The sequence below is a fragment of the Hippoglossus hippoglossus genome, chromosome 9 (assembly GCF_009819705.1).
Source record: "Hippoglossus hippoglossus isolate fHipHip1 chromosome 9, fHipHip1.pri, whole genome shotgun sequence".
In the NCBI taxonomy this organism is placed as follows: domain Eukaryota; kingdom Metazoa; phylum Chordata; class Actinopteri; order Pleuronectiformes; family Pleuronectidae; genus Hippoglossus; species Hippoglossus hippoglossus.
Window position 1 is genome coordinate 16,566,214 of NC_047159.1, and position 16,803 is coordinate 16,583,016.

A 16,803-nucleotide genomic window follows, 5' to 3' on the forward strand; every position below is an offset into this window, starting at 1 on the left:
ATTGCATTATCACAAATGTAGACAAGAAGATTCACTGGAGTACTTAAAAGTTAAAAGCCTCTTTGCTTTCATATTAAATTATATATCATTATTTTCATAATTCATAGAACCACACAGTGTTGCACGGCATTTCAAATGTGTGTGTGTGTGTGTGTGTAGAGTAAAATATGCCAGTGTGCGCTTCATCACAAATTAATTATTTCATTCAGTCCTAATTTGTAGATAAATTCTAGAATGATGCATTAATGTCCTTACACATGAGTTGAATCGTTTTTGCCAAGCAAGTATTTTTTCCATGAAATTAATTCCTGCAGCATCACTTCCCTCTGCGGAAAAATGCTGATATTAACGTAGACACGGTTTAACATGCAGAGTCTCATAGACACACGACAATCGGTAATTTGTCTCAACTTGCATACAAAAATAGATCATATTTAAATAGTGCCGCCCTCTTTCAGACACACACACACACACACACACACACACACACACACACACACACACACACACACACACACACACACACACACACACACATACATGTGGACTAACCCGCAGACACAATATGGTAGGGGAGAAAAGGGGGAGGGCTCAGACAGACATTCACAATTGTGCATAATGATGTTAACATTCCTGCATGTCTAATGCAGGGGATATTGAGACAGACACTAGCTGGTCGACGGTCTCGCTGCGTGTTGTGTGTTCATGGCTGTACACTGTAGCGATGCATAATGATATATTAATTGTGGCCTGCTCTCGCTCGTGGGGTTTGGGCTCCTTGCCGAGGTTACCACGAGGCCTCCGATGCGATCGTTAATCTTATCAAGCATATGCAAGATCACACCGCACCTTCATTTTCCAGCCCGCTCGCATGAAATTGTAGGTGCGCCGCAATCTGAGTAACGGGCAACGACTGTTGTTGTTGCCTTGAACAGAATCATAACCAGTGGATATGTGTTTATTGCTGCTTTTCTCAGGTGATTGTTAATGTTGGAGCGATTAACCCAGATTTACAAAGCTGTTTGAACATAGTAGGGAGCAGTGTGTTACAGGGATCATGGATTTTAGAAAATAAACACTAAACTGAAAGAAATGGGATGGCAGTAGCGATTTTAAAACACCCCCGTCCTTAGAAAATAAAGTGTTGTATTCAATACCATTGGCTTTCAGAGGGTGTGTCTTAATTTCATACACATGCACCATCAAGTGATCCTCCAATACTACCATATTTTTTTTTCCAACTTCCTCCCAAACAGATTGAGACAAACAAGGGCTAGGGGAAGTGCGTAGGAAAATGGAGTGCATAAAGGATGGAAACAAAGAGGGACAGACAGCGTACACAGAGAAGGACAGGCAAAAGATGAAGCTCATTTTTTTCCTGTGGGCACCCAGTGGCGTCTGCATTGCAGATCGCTGAAATCCCCCTCGAATGCGTCCCTGGGCTTAAGGGGGGTGGGGTGGAGGAGGGTGAACAAGCGATGGGTTTATGCTATCTCTGCTTTGGTACACTTTTTTTTTTTTTTTGTCCCTCCCCCCCACCGAAATATATATTTTTTCCTGTCTGCATCAAATGTCAACTTAATTTCCTGGGTGCTATGAGGGATGTGTCCTCCCCTTCGGTATGTGTGGCAGGGTGGTGGATTGTAGAAGGGTGCTGTGAGTGGCGTTGTGTGTGTGTGCGTGTGTGTGTGGGGGTGAATGGGGAAAGGGGCATGGCAAGGCAAAGGGAGAGACGAGAGGTGGTGAGGGGGGGTTCACTACAGTGGCTATAAATTGGCTCTCTCGGAAGAGGTGTGTTGATCGTGTGTGTGCGCGGGCGTATGTGTTTGTGTCCGCTTGTGTAAGAATATGATCCAATTATGTGTCCGTCCTTATTTGAGCATTCACATGTTCAGTTCTTTTGAAGCTTCATCTAAATTGAATACTAATGCACAAAAAAGAGCGAAAGAAAAAAAGATACATAGTATATATTATAATAGATGCTTGGTAATTCAGTGTTGTAACAAAAGCATAAAATCATACTAGACTTCCAGGTATTTCTCAGCACTATATTTGAGTGTGGAGGTAAATTTGCTCTTAGTCTCGCAGCACCTCTGCTGCATTTCCTGGTCACTAACTACTACGTCTAAAGCTCATTGCCAACTCATATCTAGTCTCGTATTATGTTAAACATGCATGTGGATCAGTCCTTTTTTAACCTTGTTGCTTGGCAATAGCAGTCTTTGTGTCCTTCCGCCTTCCAAGGCTGCGCCATGTTTTATTTTATTCTTTATTTATCTGGTTTGCACCATTATCACTGAGTAATTGCGTCCCTCTGATATTCACGTGCCCTTTAATCACAACTCAAGCTTTATTCCAAATACACTCTGACTAGCTGTCTCTCAATTCACGTTTTTATTTGTAGCTTTTAAAACAATTGGACTGCGATTTAGAGTTTACGCAGCATTTCTGTTCAAATACACAGATTTCTTTTAGTGCCATATATGCAAAGTGCTTTTCTCTCCCCAATGTCTTTATTGCATATGTGTCCAACTGTGCATGTCTTTGCATGTGTGCGACAGTGCTGATGCGTGCCCGTGTGTGTACGTTTATCTGGATGATTTTGTGCATTTGTGCATGCATCTGTTCGGGCTGTTTAAGTGCAGGGAAGGCAAACTGCATATTTTGTATCGCGAAGTGTAAAATTCCTCATTGCAGAGAAAGGGATTATGCATTTGTCAGTCGTGCTTACATTGATGTATGCTGCTGCCCCACAAATGTCACATCCCATAACCCAGAAAAATTACACCAGTCCCACCTAATTACGCATATTCATGATGCTGTTTTGCATAGTGCTGGTAGCATACTTCTGTTACAAGCTGCGGAGCTGAGGGATATGGTTGAGTGAAAAGGCTTTCAATCCACTGATTCAGTGCGTCTCCCCACAAGCATCAGCTTGATAACACTACCTCCATGCCAATTTATTTTATGATCTGAGACCATTATGGAGAGTTTTCTCTTATTTCTTGCAGTCAGTCATGTTGCCGCTGCCTGCAGCATGTTCAACCCTTGTGGGAATTTTTAATAAAGAAATTAGCGGTGTCCTAGATTATGAAGGTCATTTTGAAAATAGACCAGATTCGACTAATGATTTTTGAGGTGCTTACTTTGTCATTTACACTCCATCCCTGTTACTTCTTGCATTTCTTCCTCTCTCTTGTGCTCCTCCTGTAGTGAATGTGATCCTGGTCATTGAGGATAAAGAACATGTAAATCAGAGGCTAGCCAGCGGAAGCAAGGACGAGAATATACAGAGCGAGAGAATCACATTGAAATTAAGACCACAGAGGACGGACAGGAAGTGTTGGAGAAAGAGGGAACCGGGTTTTTGTAGCGGCCGGCTCAGTGGCTCATTGTGGCACTTGTGGAACGGACTTAATCAGACTTGGCCCGGTCGTAATGAAGCAGAGGGTCCTGGCTGCGCCACTGCTTGGGTAAACAGCGATTGTTTCAGTCCGAGGTTCCCAAACACGAGCAACAATGGCACTATTGTCCCGCCAGCTCTCATTAAGAGGCGAGCCAGAGATGGAGTGAGTAGCAGAGGCAGAGAAGGGAGGTGGGTGAAAAAGGGGCAAGAGGGGAGAACAGGGGGGTAAAAAAAAGAGAAGAGGTGTGGGGGAGAGCGGGAGCCGGTGGGAACCTGACAGGAGCAGAGGACGGGGTGGGGAGGGGGAGGTGGAGGAAAAAGATAGGGATGGAGGGAGATGGGCGAGAGGTGCTTTTCTGATCCTCATCTTTTCTTTTTTTCCCCACACTTTCATTATGTCTTCTCTTTCCACCATCTTGTTTCCATATCCTTCTATCTCCCCAGCCATCACCTCTCTTCCCCGTCTTTTCCTCTCATCCTTTCATCTATACATCCTTCCTTCATCATCTTACCAGCCACCTACTCTGTTCCCTCCATCTGTCCTTTGTTCCTCTTCGTTTTTGCATTTGGGATGGTGAGGGATGCTTTGCCTGTCATACCGTCTTTGCATCACCTTTCCCATCCAGCGCAGAGAGAGAGAGAGAGAGAGAGAGAGAGAGAGAGAGAGAGAGAGAGAGCGAGAGGAAGAGGGGAGTGGAGAAACAGAGGACTGGGAGGGGGAACGAGAGGAGCAGGGCAGAGAAAAAGGGGGCAGGAGCGAGACAAAAAGAGAAGATCACGCCGCTTCCTGGCTTAATGAACACGGGCGAAGGATGATCACAATAGAATACATTATGCTCTTGTTAGTAGAGGCAATCAATTAGCAGCGAGCGCACCAGTGGCACACCATCTTTTGCTCTCGGGCACCGGCTCATTCACGGCCCAAACGGGTGACCTGAGGAACCCCCCCCCCCCACTCTCCTCACCATGCTTTTTTTCCCACCCTCAATGCCCAGCGGCCACAAAAGATTTGATTTCATTCCTCGGTGTGAAAGGGGGCATCGCTAAATTTGCATTCCCGCCATATTCACTGCACGTTAGCAGGAATATTAGTCAGGTTGCGTTACAGTCTAAGACCCTGGAAACCAAAGCTTGGGCCTGCAAGAGGAGAATCACACACACGACCCGATATGTGACCATAACCCTGGCAGTTGCATATCTAATTGTCACTCAGGTCTCATCAGCAATTCATACAACGGTTGGGGGGAAAATCCTTCATCCCACCCCAACCACCACCAGCATAACCAACACCACCCCAGCATCCTATGTTTTTTCTTCCTCAGCTCCAGAGGAATAGCTCCAGATAATGGCAGCAATCTATATTGTGAAAGAGGCAAAGAGTAGCTCTGCCTTAACACAGGCACAAATCACCACTGTCTGGCTGAGGATTTGCAGAAAGTGTCGGTGATGAGTAGAGCGCACTGCCTTCGCTATAAGGAACTTGTGATGTGATTCCAGGCCGAGGCTGGAAATGGAGGAAACAAAATGAAATGAAGGGGGAAAAAAGGAGAGAAAAGAAAATTTGTATTACCAGTCAGGATGTAGTTTTTTTCTGTGTGTGTGTTTGCTTCTTTTTGTAAAGTCTCATCCTGCAGGTAAGACGGCATCGGGTTTGGGTTCAGGGAATCTGTTGTTGCTGGGTTTGCCATAGCATTCACACTTTACAGTATGGCTGTGTGTGTGTGTGTGTGTGTGTGTGTGTGTGTGTGTGTGTGTGTGTGTGTGTGTGTGTGTGTGTGTGTGTGTGTGCGTGTGTGTGTGTGTGTGTGTGTGTGTGTGTTTCAATCAGGTTTTTTTTTTTTTTAACTTAATACTATCTAATGTTGAAAATGTGTTCTATATAATCCGTGTACACATTTACATCAGACTCCTAAAACAAAAAGGTAAAAACCTAAAAAACTGTAAATGGCATTTGTTCTCTAATGGTCTGTATTTATTATCTACGAGGCATAAAGTTTTTATTCCACATCACACACTGCCTCAATAAAATATCAATAATTTTCAGATTTTGTGTTGCTACTTACACAGATTATCCTTATGAGTAATCTAACCGTACACTTATTTTTCAGTTAAACTTGTACATCATATTTAACACACTATGTATTTTTAAATTGGCTTTAGATTCATGATCATACGCTACATGAACAAAGTTAAATTGCTATAAAGGATTTTTTTGGTGCAATTTTAGGTCAACAGAAAAATAACAGAGATACATTTCTCCACCTGTATTTACACTGACAACAAGGCTAATACTTGGAATGCCATTTTGTTTTGTGTGTATCTTGAGGATGCATTGTGTTTAGACAACAATGTGACAACAATTGCAGAATCTGCTATACGGACAGATAATGGAATTTCTATAAATACCAGTCTTTGTATTTGTTTGTAATACATTTCTTCTTTGCGCCTCATCTTGAGTGTAATACCTTGGTCTTCATTGGAGCATAATGACGTTCATCATATGTTACGATGTAAAGATGAAGCCAATCTTTACAGCTAAGCTCATATGTCAATCTTTCTTCAATTAAAATAGATCATTTTATTTACTAATATTTATCCATCAGAATCCAAGCTTGAATTCCTGAAGTCATTTAGTCTTTATTTAGCCTTGTGACTGACTTTTTCTGTACGTCTTGCCACAAGTGTTGGTGTTTGCACCTATAAAAAAAAAATAAAAAAAGCAAACACACATGTTGATCACTGGTACAGGAAATCCAAGGCTACTGGTTTTACAAACATGTTCTATAAAAACCTCTCCACTAATGCATGGATGAATAGAAAACATGTCACACTGTATATTGTGTCTGTTGTTACCTGAGGAGCTACAAAGTGGATTTTTGAAATCTCCTTTCACTCTGAGTGAATGTGTAGAACTGTTTTGTTGGTGTTCAGAGTGCCTTGGACTGGTGCAGGATTGTGTTTTGACCTTTCTTAGAGAGTAGAAAATGTATGTATTTCTCCTCAGAATCTCAGTGTATACTGTATGTGTGCTTATATATTTGTGTTTGGCAGAATAGAGAGTGCGAGTCTGAAAATGTTTATAATGTATTCAGTATTTTTTAAGTTGCAGAGGGCATTGTGTTGTCTCTCCACTTTAAAAGTTGAAATGCTCAACATCTAATGGATGGGCAGCAGCGATGGGAACATGGGGCATGAGAGGGAGGGCTGCACACTCTATTGCATCTGTTTGAGTAATACATCTGGCTGTGGGGTGAGAGTTCTGGGGAGAATAAAAAAACACCGTCTGTTGGGTGGAGCTTTGCTTTAGTAAAGTCAGATCCATTAACATTCCACCGGTGTTCAAATAAGTTAACAATGAAAACCTGTTTTTACATGGAAAGAGGTTGTTTTTGGTCACATTTTGCCAACTGGCAATTTAGAAATCGCACAAAATATGAAAGATAAGAAGACACAGCTTGTTTTTTTGCACTGTGTTTGAATCCTTAATTGTTTTAGGTTCAAGGTAAAGGAATCTCAAAATATGTTCTTTGTGTTGATAAGCTTTCTTAGGTAAACTGCAGCTCCATTTGTTTCGGGCGGCGACATCTGTTCCTCTCTTTCTTCATTTCATCTTGATCATCTTCTGTGCACTCACACCGCTGGCTCTCCATGTACAGGCAGTCATGCTGATGACATTTGTGTCCAAGCAGGGCCCATTGACATGGCCTTTACCACCCCTCGCTGGGTCTCCCTTCACCATCCCTACCCCCTACGGTCATTCTTAACCCACCAAGTCCTCTTCATCAGCGTGCACACAGTTACGTGTCTGTTTGTGTGTGTTTGCATGCTTCGGGACCTTCCCGTGTGTACAGTGTCTGTGTGTTTAAGTCGTGTCCAGATCAGCCACGTCCATGCTTGCCTGTAGCCCAGTGTGCACAGTAGGGGACATGGTATGGAACAAGCCTCTTTCTCTGCTGGATGCAGGGGGAGCAAATCCAGTCACTGCAGGCTGGGAGGCAGTGTGGTACACATGTGACAGTGGAGAGCTCAGTCTGATGTGACAAGATATAACCAACACATGAGGGATATCCTGATGATGACAATTGGTCTTAAAATGTTACAGAATATATACAAATTTCACTTTTTTCCAGGACAATAAAATCTACTTTCTAAATTTCATGGCCATAAAATCTCACCTAGATTATTTGCTGTAGATTATTTGGAGATATCTTGTCCCTGGCTGTCTGTGTAACACATTTTTGAAGAGCTATTATGTGCACAGACAAAGTGCAAAGCCTCATTGTTCTTCTTCTCAAACATACACACATACAAACATACAGACATGCTCACCGTCCCTGCAGCCATGGGAATGGAGAATGCTGAGGTTCAAGGTCATTTCAAGTATTCAGCAGCCCGGGGCTCTCCATTGTTGGTGCATCGCATCCTTTTGCTCACACATGCACTGATATGCACACACAACACATTGCGGGTTAGCGTGCACACTACACACGGCATCTCACTAACACTAGCAACACCCGAGACGGCAAAATGTCTGTCAGGTGAGAACGTGACACTTTGGAAGGTCCACTCCCAAACACAAACAGTCGCAGATGGGAATCCTCAATGGAAACGCAGTAGTTCATGTTTATGAAGCAGTGAGTGTCTAGACACAAAAGAATGAAAGACCTCAATATTGGACAAATGCTGTTTTGTGCCATTACTTAGCTGTTCTGCAGCTCTGATCATTTATTCCTAATGCTCTTCAGCTACAGATTGTCCTGTATTGTATAAAATTTGCTTGACAGTTTCTATTGTTTGGTGCCGTCCGATTGCACACAGTTGGTTTATATTTAGTTACGCAGTGAGACCTTGTGAAAACGGCAGCGATGAAGTATTTTGGAGACAGAGTGAAGGTGAGGAAAAGAGGGAGAGAGAGCAGCAGTGGGTGTGATTAGCCCCTTTGTTGGAGGTCTGTTGAGCTTCATTGGCTCCAGAGAATAGCTTCCTAATGAACCCAGCCAAGCTTGGACCAAACTTTGTGCTGAAGACAAACTAAGTTATGGTGGTCTAGCAGAGTGCTGGGGGTGAGCCCACTGATATACAACGCCTGGACATATGGTCCCCCCATCAGGGCCTCTCCCAGTCACTTTCTCATGTCATGGCTTCTGTGTGAGTGTGTGTGTCTGTGTGTGTGTGTGCGTGCATGTCAGCGGGGATATAAACAAGAAGAATATTTATAGCCTGGATTTTTATATTTGTTTGATAACTCATTGGAACAGAGAGGAACAGACAACATGGAGAAGAAACAGAGGGAGTGAGGGGTGAGGTGGGGGGTGCGGAGGGGAGGCCGGTTGATGCTTACCGAAAGCGACAGAGGAGAGAGGGCTGCAGGCTTTGTCTTTCCAGCTGACCCCAATACAGAGTCCTTTCTGACACGTCCTACAAGACGTGGAGTAACTGAGTAAATCAGGCCAACCTGGCTTTGGTAAGGCTGCGACCGCACCACAACAGATGCAACAAGGAACAGAACCATATGAAGTCAAAACAATGAGGGGCATAAAGGTTTGAGGACATTTAGCAATCCCGAAACTCTACTCCACTCAAAAGCGGACGCTTAGATGATAAGCACCAGTTTGTGTTTGCATGTGTTTGAGTGTGTATAAAGAGAAGGCGAGCCGGAGTGTAGTTACAGGCTAATCATTTGGGCGAGGGGCAGCAGCGCGGGGCCGGATGGCTTCCGTGTCCCACCAACGAGGCCCTCTGTAACTGAGCCAGCGAGGGGGAGAATGGGACCACTACAGGGCCACACAGCGGGCTCAAACAACACTTATTCTACTGGCCAAACTGTCAGCCAGAACAACTTCATTGTGCCCAAAATTGGAGTTGAAAGCACGGCAGAGACTCAGGATGGGAGGGGAGTGCAGGGGGGAGGGGGGCAGTGGGAAGGTAGGGAGGAAGATGGGAAGGGTTGCAAAAGGGAGAGTGGAACAGGAGAGGTGGGGGGGCTGTGGGAAACTGGGGGACTGGAAAAGGGGAGTCCCAGGGTCATACGGTGTGAGTTCATCTCGGTGAGCAGAATTCCCATAAATCCTACACGCGTGATGTACAGCCAGGAGCAAGGTGGTGGCTTGAATGGAAATGTATTCAAATGCATTCTGGGATAAGGACAGAAACTTTTTGGTATATGTTATGTCTCCATGTTTACTCCCATTATCCAGCCTCAATAAACAGACAATCGTAAAATAACAGCTGATTGTGCTAAATTAAAAAAAAATATGTATGCAGTGTGTGTTCGTCCACCTCCTGCCCCTAAAGTGTTCTGTTGACAATTGTAGCCCCCTAACACTTAATCCCATTCCAATGTGAGCTCATATATTTGAGATATTTCTCTCTCGACTTCATAATAAACAACTGTACCACACACACAGGCTACCCACAAGCATGAGACACTTGCCTTGCAGGATTCCCCTGCCTTGCACCCCAGGAGGGAGCCCAGCCACCGGCTTTGAACTGTGTATGGTACAACAGAAAGCCCCTTTAGACGGACACTAAACCAGTTTAAATCAGTCCAACACTGATTTTCGTCACCACTCTCCTCTTTGTCTCCTCTCCTGCTGGCTATTTTAAATTCATCTTCCTGCCCTCTGGTAACTACTGCAAAAAGGGTGAAGAAGTTTACTTAGTCACACTGAGTTTAGGGAGACGAGGAAAGTCGGTGATTCAAGTGTGTGTGGGCGAAGGTGCACTCTCGCGTGTCAGTGCGGTTTACTTGTGCATGTGTTTATGCGCATGTGTGAAACGCCAAAATGTACACACACACACACACACACACACACACACACACACATACACACACGCACACGCCCCTGTTTGATCGAGAGCTAGCCCTGCAGCTCCCAGCGACTCAACAAAAGGCCTCCTCTATCCATTGTATGAGCTGTGTGTTTCCCAGGAGAGCTCAGGCTCAGCGAGAGAAGGGCACCAGATCGCTTTCTCCTGACATGGATGTTTATTCGCTCCATGGTCCACCAGAACACCCTCAGAAAGGACTGGCCTTAGCGTTTTGACGTGCATGACACAGAGTTGTGGGAAAGAGACGAGGGGCTTGAGAATGGGAAAAAAAGAGGGGAAAAAAGCGAGAGTGAGTGTCCTGACAGATGAACAGACGTGCACGACAGCCAGATAAAGCACAGTGCTGTCTACGAAGGTGTTCTCAGTGCACTCATATGAAAAAGAATATTCAGGGTGTTCTCCACCATTTTATTTGCTCCTTGTCTTTACACTAGTCAGCTTTCTTGTCAACCTTGTTCATGAATGTAGATCCACCCAGTGGGTGGGTAGAGATTTCCCCCTGATCCTGACAAGCTCGCCCGTCCCTGACTGCATACTAATTTCCCCCAGAACTACTGAACCAATGCAAAACAAATACGAGTTGCCGGGGCTGCCGTTCCTCGCTGGAGAAGCATGGTCCATGGAAGGTTAGCATATAGTAGCTATTGTTGTGGGTGTGTGATTAATCAGATTGTCTGCTGTGGACAGAGGAGCTTACAGGGGGCCGCTGTTGTGGTCTGGCCATGAGGTATCTTTAGGAATCCGTCAATATGTCTGAGTTCAAAATCCTGAGATAATGAATGGAAGAGTTAAAAAAACAAAACCTTCACCAGTCAATTAAAAGTCCATCACATGTTCAAATGCGATCAGTCGGACAATAAATGATTTTGAGAATGGCAGGTTCGCTGGTTTTAAAGATGTCGGCGCGTTTCACTCGGTAGACAATGATCTGTCCTCAGCTGCTCCCTCTTCACCATTTGCCTTTATCTGGGAGTTTTGAATGCTATCTATCAGAGCGCTTCACTTACTCCGGCAATATCTGAAGGTTTCCTTGAGATTGAGAGTGCCTGCGGGGTCGACCATAGATCTCAGTAGAAGCCGCAGCAGCCGACAGTTGAAAACAAACATTGTAGGCCGATACCATCTAATCAGTTGGACGCCATTATCGTCTAAGATATCGCTATATACTTCCACTCCATATACCCGCATTTTCACCCACCAGCCTCCAAACTAGACTCGCTCTCTCTCGCGCTGCACTCTTTGAGGTAAAAGCTTGTGTGTTGAGGCTGGGAGTGAATGTAAGCCATTGTTACGGTGTAACCGGACTCTACAGCAGGTTGTTTGATCCTGTATTGGGCCTGAAAAGCCTTTTTTTTTTCTTTTTTTTTTACTTGAATCACCACATCAGCTGAGAGGGTCAGACAACAGACTCTATTTGTAGAGTTCTCTGTCTGTCTACTCCTTTTTTTCCTTTCTCCTTTTTCATCCTCACTTTGTCGAACTAAATCTCTCATCCAGACTCCAGATTTGTGTCCAAAGCTTTAATTACCAGAAAGAGGAATGTGCACTCATTCACATACTGTACTTGGACACAAGCTAAACTCTTTCAGGCACATGCTGTTGCTCTTGATTTCTCCCTTTTTTTCTCTAAACATGATCTTCTTGTGTCTCTTCCCGGCAGACACAAGGATTACATTTCTCGCCTGCACCTCTGGTGTGACAATCGCAAAAGAGAGATTTAGAGGCAAGTGTTTAGACGACAAAAGCTCTAGTAAATTGTTTCGTTGGCCCACAATGCTTCCCATGATACAGCCGGGCTGCTGTTCAGTTCCTGTTTACCCAACATCATTTCATTATTTACGTTACAACATAGGACCATGCCTGGGCATTGTCGAATGTTTTGGGACGCTGACTTGCAATTCTACACCTTTGTCACTATTTTGGCATTGTGCTCTCCAATTTATGATCTGTTTGGCGTTCAGTGTGGACAATGTTCATGCAAATATCCTTGTCCCATTATGCCGCCTGTCTTTGTATGCCAGCTTTCCTCCCTAAGAGGTATAGATGAAGAGTTGGGGGGGGGGGGTGGAATGGCGCTGTATGTTTTTTGGAGGGAGATTGGCACACATACACACACACACACACAGACACACACAGACACACACACACGTACGTCGCACATGAACCCATCTGTGCCCCCAACCCATTTCAGACGTGAGAATCTGTACCGTAATTTGCATAAGAATAATTGACACTTCAAATTAGCCTTCCAATCAAAGAGGATTATTATTTTTTTCTTCAGCATATGTGCAGGCAGAGCGCACAACCATACCGGAGAATATGAAAGGGAGGGCAGGGGGAGCAGAGACAGGAGGGGACACGTCATAAAAGATTAACCCTTTCATTTCCTTAGTTCAGAGCCGAGGATTTGATGTGGATTTTTATTGCAAATATAACTGGATATACAGTAAAACAGACTTTTGTAGGGAAATAATAAATGATTTCTTCTCTAAATCAAGGGATCCTGTGGCTGCCTGGTATATAGGGCAAAATGCTGTTTCTGACTGATAGCTATTTTACCTTTGAAAGCTTCAGGTGCACTGACTGTGTTATATGCACGTTTACACATCTATATTCACCTCAGTGGCATTGGGTGCAGGCCAAGAGACTGAGTGCTATTAAGTAGAGTGTGTGAGTGTCAGTGTGGATGTGTGCGGTTTGCCCACATTAAACCATTAAAGCAAGTGCAATGTTGAATTATTGATAATGGCTAATGAAAAGGATCAGTTCAGGATGAACTACAGGCTTAACCATAGCCCTGAGGGCCACACACACACACACACACACACACACACACACACACACACACACACACACACACACACACACACACACACACACACACACACACACACACACACACACATTTACACACATAAACTCACCCAAAAGTCATTCATTTTCCCTGAGCAACATCTATTTTACCTTTTCTCATCTTGAGACAAGAATTAAACTGGTACTGGCGAAGTACTCTCCACCTATATGTCACTCTTAATTGTTCCATCCACATTCCGGTTACATTACAAGCCATCCCAGTTAAGAGGGAGGAGGACATCAACACTGGAGGAGATACCGTAGCTGCCGTGTGCTTCCAGGTTATACTCAGTTGATGAGGCTGAGCAGGGTTTGTTTAGGAGGGGATAAGGATTTCCTTTTGGGGGGAAGGGGATAAAGAGTAGGGGTTTGGGAGTGGGGGTGGGGGGGGGGGGGGGGTAGGCGCCAGCCCCTCTGAAGCGCTCAGCATCCCCCCACATATGGGATGGCGGATGTGTCTCGGGGTATCCATGACAACACTGCTGCATGCCAGGGACATACCACGGCAACATGGCCAACTGTGCGTGTTTGTGTGTTTAAGGCCCACATATCTCAGTGACATTAATATTCACTCACTCAGATGGCGAGCTGCTGCAGCCTCAATCAGTTCACTGTTTGACACATGTGTATCTCAGGCACCTTTACTGCAGCCTTTGACTCAGAGGCCCAACGTAAATAGGTCGACTGTATGCATACCCCCATGTAAGTGTCTGTAAGCCAGAGTTTTTGCAGTGTTGTCAAGGAAAACACCCTCTCGCTAAGGGTTTGGCATGGCACAGTTTAAAAGCTTGTACTATATATTTCAGACTCTCACAGATACAGGGAGGTGCACCCTCACATTCACTCAGGTCATGAAGCAGGGGTCAAGACTCGCTTAATGCTCGCGAACATGCACACACACCAATACACACACTCTTAGACGCACACACACACACACACACACACACACACACAACCTCGCACTATCACACTCACAGCTCTTGCACAGATCAAGCTGCGTTATAATAGTCCCATCTGGGACAGCCTGTATTCTCACTCAGAAAGTACCCACATAATGATGCTCTGATGACTTCCTGTGTGTGTGTGTGTGTGTGTGTGTGTGTGTGTGTGTGTGTGTGTGTGTGTGTGTGTGTGTGTGTGTGTGTGTGTGTGTGTGTAAAAGAGGGAGAAAAAGAGTAAGAGAGAGTATGGAAGGTGCCATATGTGTCATGGGTTATATACTGTGTTATATTTTAAACCTACATCCCTACACACACACACACACACACACACACACACACACACACACACACACACACACACACACACACACACACACACCTATGTAGAGTCAAACTCAGTTCCAGTGGGAGTGTATTCTTAACCTCGGCTGCCTGTGCATTTGCTGAGGGGTTAAAGGGCCGAACAGTGAATCAAGTAAATAATTCACAATAGCTGAAACTCTTTCGATGTAACCTCTGAATGAATGGGGGAGGGAGGCCAGATATTTAGTTGTGTAGTGGCACACCATATGTGCAGTTTTTTTCCTTAACTCTACAAAGTATAGCAAAGCAAGTAGGTCAAAAAACAGATAAGACAGACATGACATGATTCTCATCGTCTAATGAAATCTGATTTCATGAAATGTCTTTAAAATGTGTACAGCAACATGTATACTTGTATATTTATCCGCTGAATGTACGCATGTTTGAGTGTATATGAACATTCAGCACTAAACACAATGCCTATCCTGTCTTTTTAGGTTGCATGGAGACCTCGGAGATTGTGACCCAGAAACAAATGGCATAATGACTGGAGCCTCCAGGCTGAAGACGTCAAGGATATTCTGCTGATATCAGAGGTGACTGCGCGCTCCCCTTTCAAGCATTACTGTTTCTGCCCTCTTGTTATATGGGCCATATTTCACAAATTCCTTGCTATAGATCAGCGGCCTCTGCATTCACTCTGAACCTTCTGAGTTCCATATAAAAGTGTCCGTGAGACAGTTTGAGTGACATTGCCTCTTTCAAACGACTGATCGGAGACGACAGAGAGAAATGCTGTGCTAATGAAATCGCCTGACCCACATCCTTTAGTGCTATCCATTTCTCCAAAGACACAGAAAGGGCATTTATACAGGTAAACTATGACTTGTCCCTGAAGTGAAAAGGGTTTTTTTCCAGAAGGAAGGGGAGCATCCATTATTTACTATACTGGGGTTGCAAGACACTTAGGAAATAATGCAGTGCTTCAAGCATACAAAACATAGAGCCTCCTTGGTGCTGGCGCGGCCATTGTTGTGTGTTTTGAACATGTCTGTTTCCATCCATACTGACAGATGAAAAAGAATATGTCTCCCCAAGGTTCAGAAGCATGGACAGAGATAGATGGAGAAGGGAGGAGAGGGAGTGGATGGGATGGGAGATGCGTTTCTGTGCGTGTCAGTCATATCTCTGTGCATGTCTGTGCATTCGTGAACATGTGCGTTTATTTTTAACCCAGTCTGTTTGTTAGAATCTGTATCTACAGTGTTATGTTCCCAAACATCCATTGGCAACATTTTTACTTTTTAGGGAAGGGTGGAGCCACTCCCAGTTTACACTGGGTGTGAGGCGGGGTACACCCTGGACAGGTCAGCAGCCTATCACAGGCCAGCTTATTGAGACATACGAACATTCATTTAGTTTAGTTTATTAGTGGATTTAAGTGGGCCCATGTACAACACAATGATCTTACCAGAGTTAAATATAAAGCTATTTTGACAATACAACAATTTATAAACCGTACATCACTATTAAAACATCATAAATAATATACATGATATAGTCTCCATGTTGTAAAATGGTTCCAAAGGTCAATGAGTACACCTCTGTCTTGAGCCATGGTTTTAAAAATACTGAATAGTCTATTCACGAGAAATTTAGAGTAGCCACAACCTGGCTTTGAACCAAAAACCTTTTTGCTTATAAACTGTATTTAAATATGAATGACTAGATAGCTCCCCAAAAGTGAAGCCAAAGCGTCTTGATGGCCACCTGTTGGTTGGCTGCAGTATGGTTCCAAAATATGGGATATGAGCCAAATTAAAAAGTCAAAGGCATCAAATATTTTTTTCTCAAAGATGGTTTCTGTCATTTTAGGTTGTCCTTATCATTCTGATGTATGATCAAGTGTTCATTTTTCTTGGTAAGTTTGGTTTTAATTAGTGATTTGGTGCTATTAAATGAAGTGTTCTAAATTACAAAATGCAATTGAAGTCATCTTACACACAGTGCAAGCACATGTGTGCCTGTACACATGTACATGCATATGTATGCATCATTTTTCTCCTTCACCAAGCCTGTATATATATAGAGCCTCTTTCAGACCTGAAAGGCTTCAGTCAGGTATCAGTCTCTTTAGATCAGCAGCAGCATCAGTTGCCTCCTCATGGCGAGTGTAGGCATGTGACTGCGGCCCACTGGGAGTAGTTAGCAGACGGAGAACAAGTCATACAACTCCTCCTTCCTGTTATCAGACTTGGGGCAACACCAGGCACCACTTTCTGCCTTTGTCAAGTTCCTGAGGGACACTTTGACATGAAATCCTTTTTTGTGGATGAGGGGAGACCACTCCCAAAACTTCTTGTATTTTTCCGCATAAATGTGCATTGTGGTTGAGAGCATGATAACAGATCTGGTCAGTGAATCCGCTTCCATTAAGATGAAAATTAAAACAAATATATCCCAAATAGA

General features: G+C 44.1%; 1 long non-coding RNA gene across 1 annotated transcript in view; it reads left to right on the forward strand.

The window, feature by feature from the left end:
- LOC117768346 overlaps positions 1–16,803 on the forward strand; it is a 37,085-nt gene that overhangs the window by 18,291 nt on the left and 1,991 nt on the right. Inside the window, exon 3 of the long non-coding RNA XR_004615045.1 lies at positions 14,832–14,930. This is a non-coding gene — a long non-coding RNA (uncharacterized LOC117768346). The remainder of the gene's footprint in view (positions 1–14,831; positions 14,931–16,803) is intronic.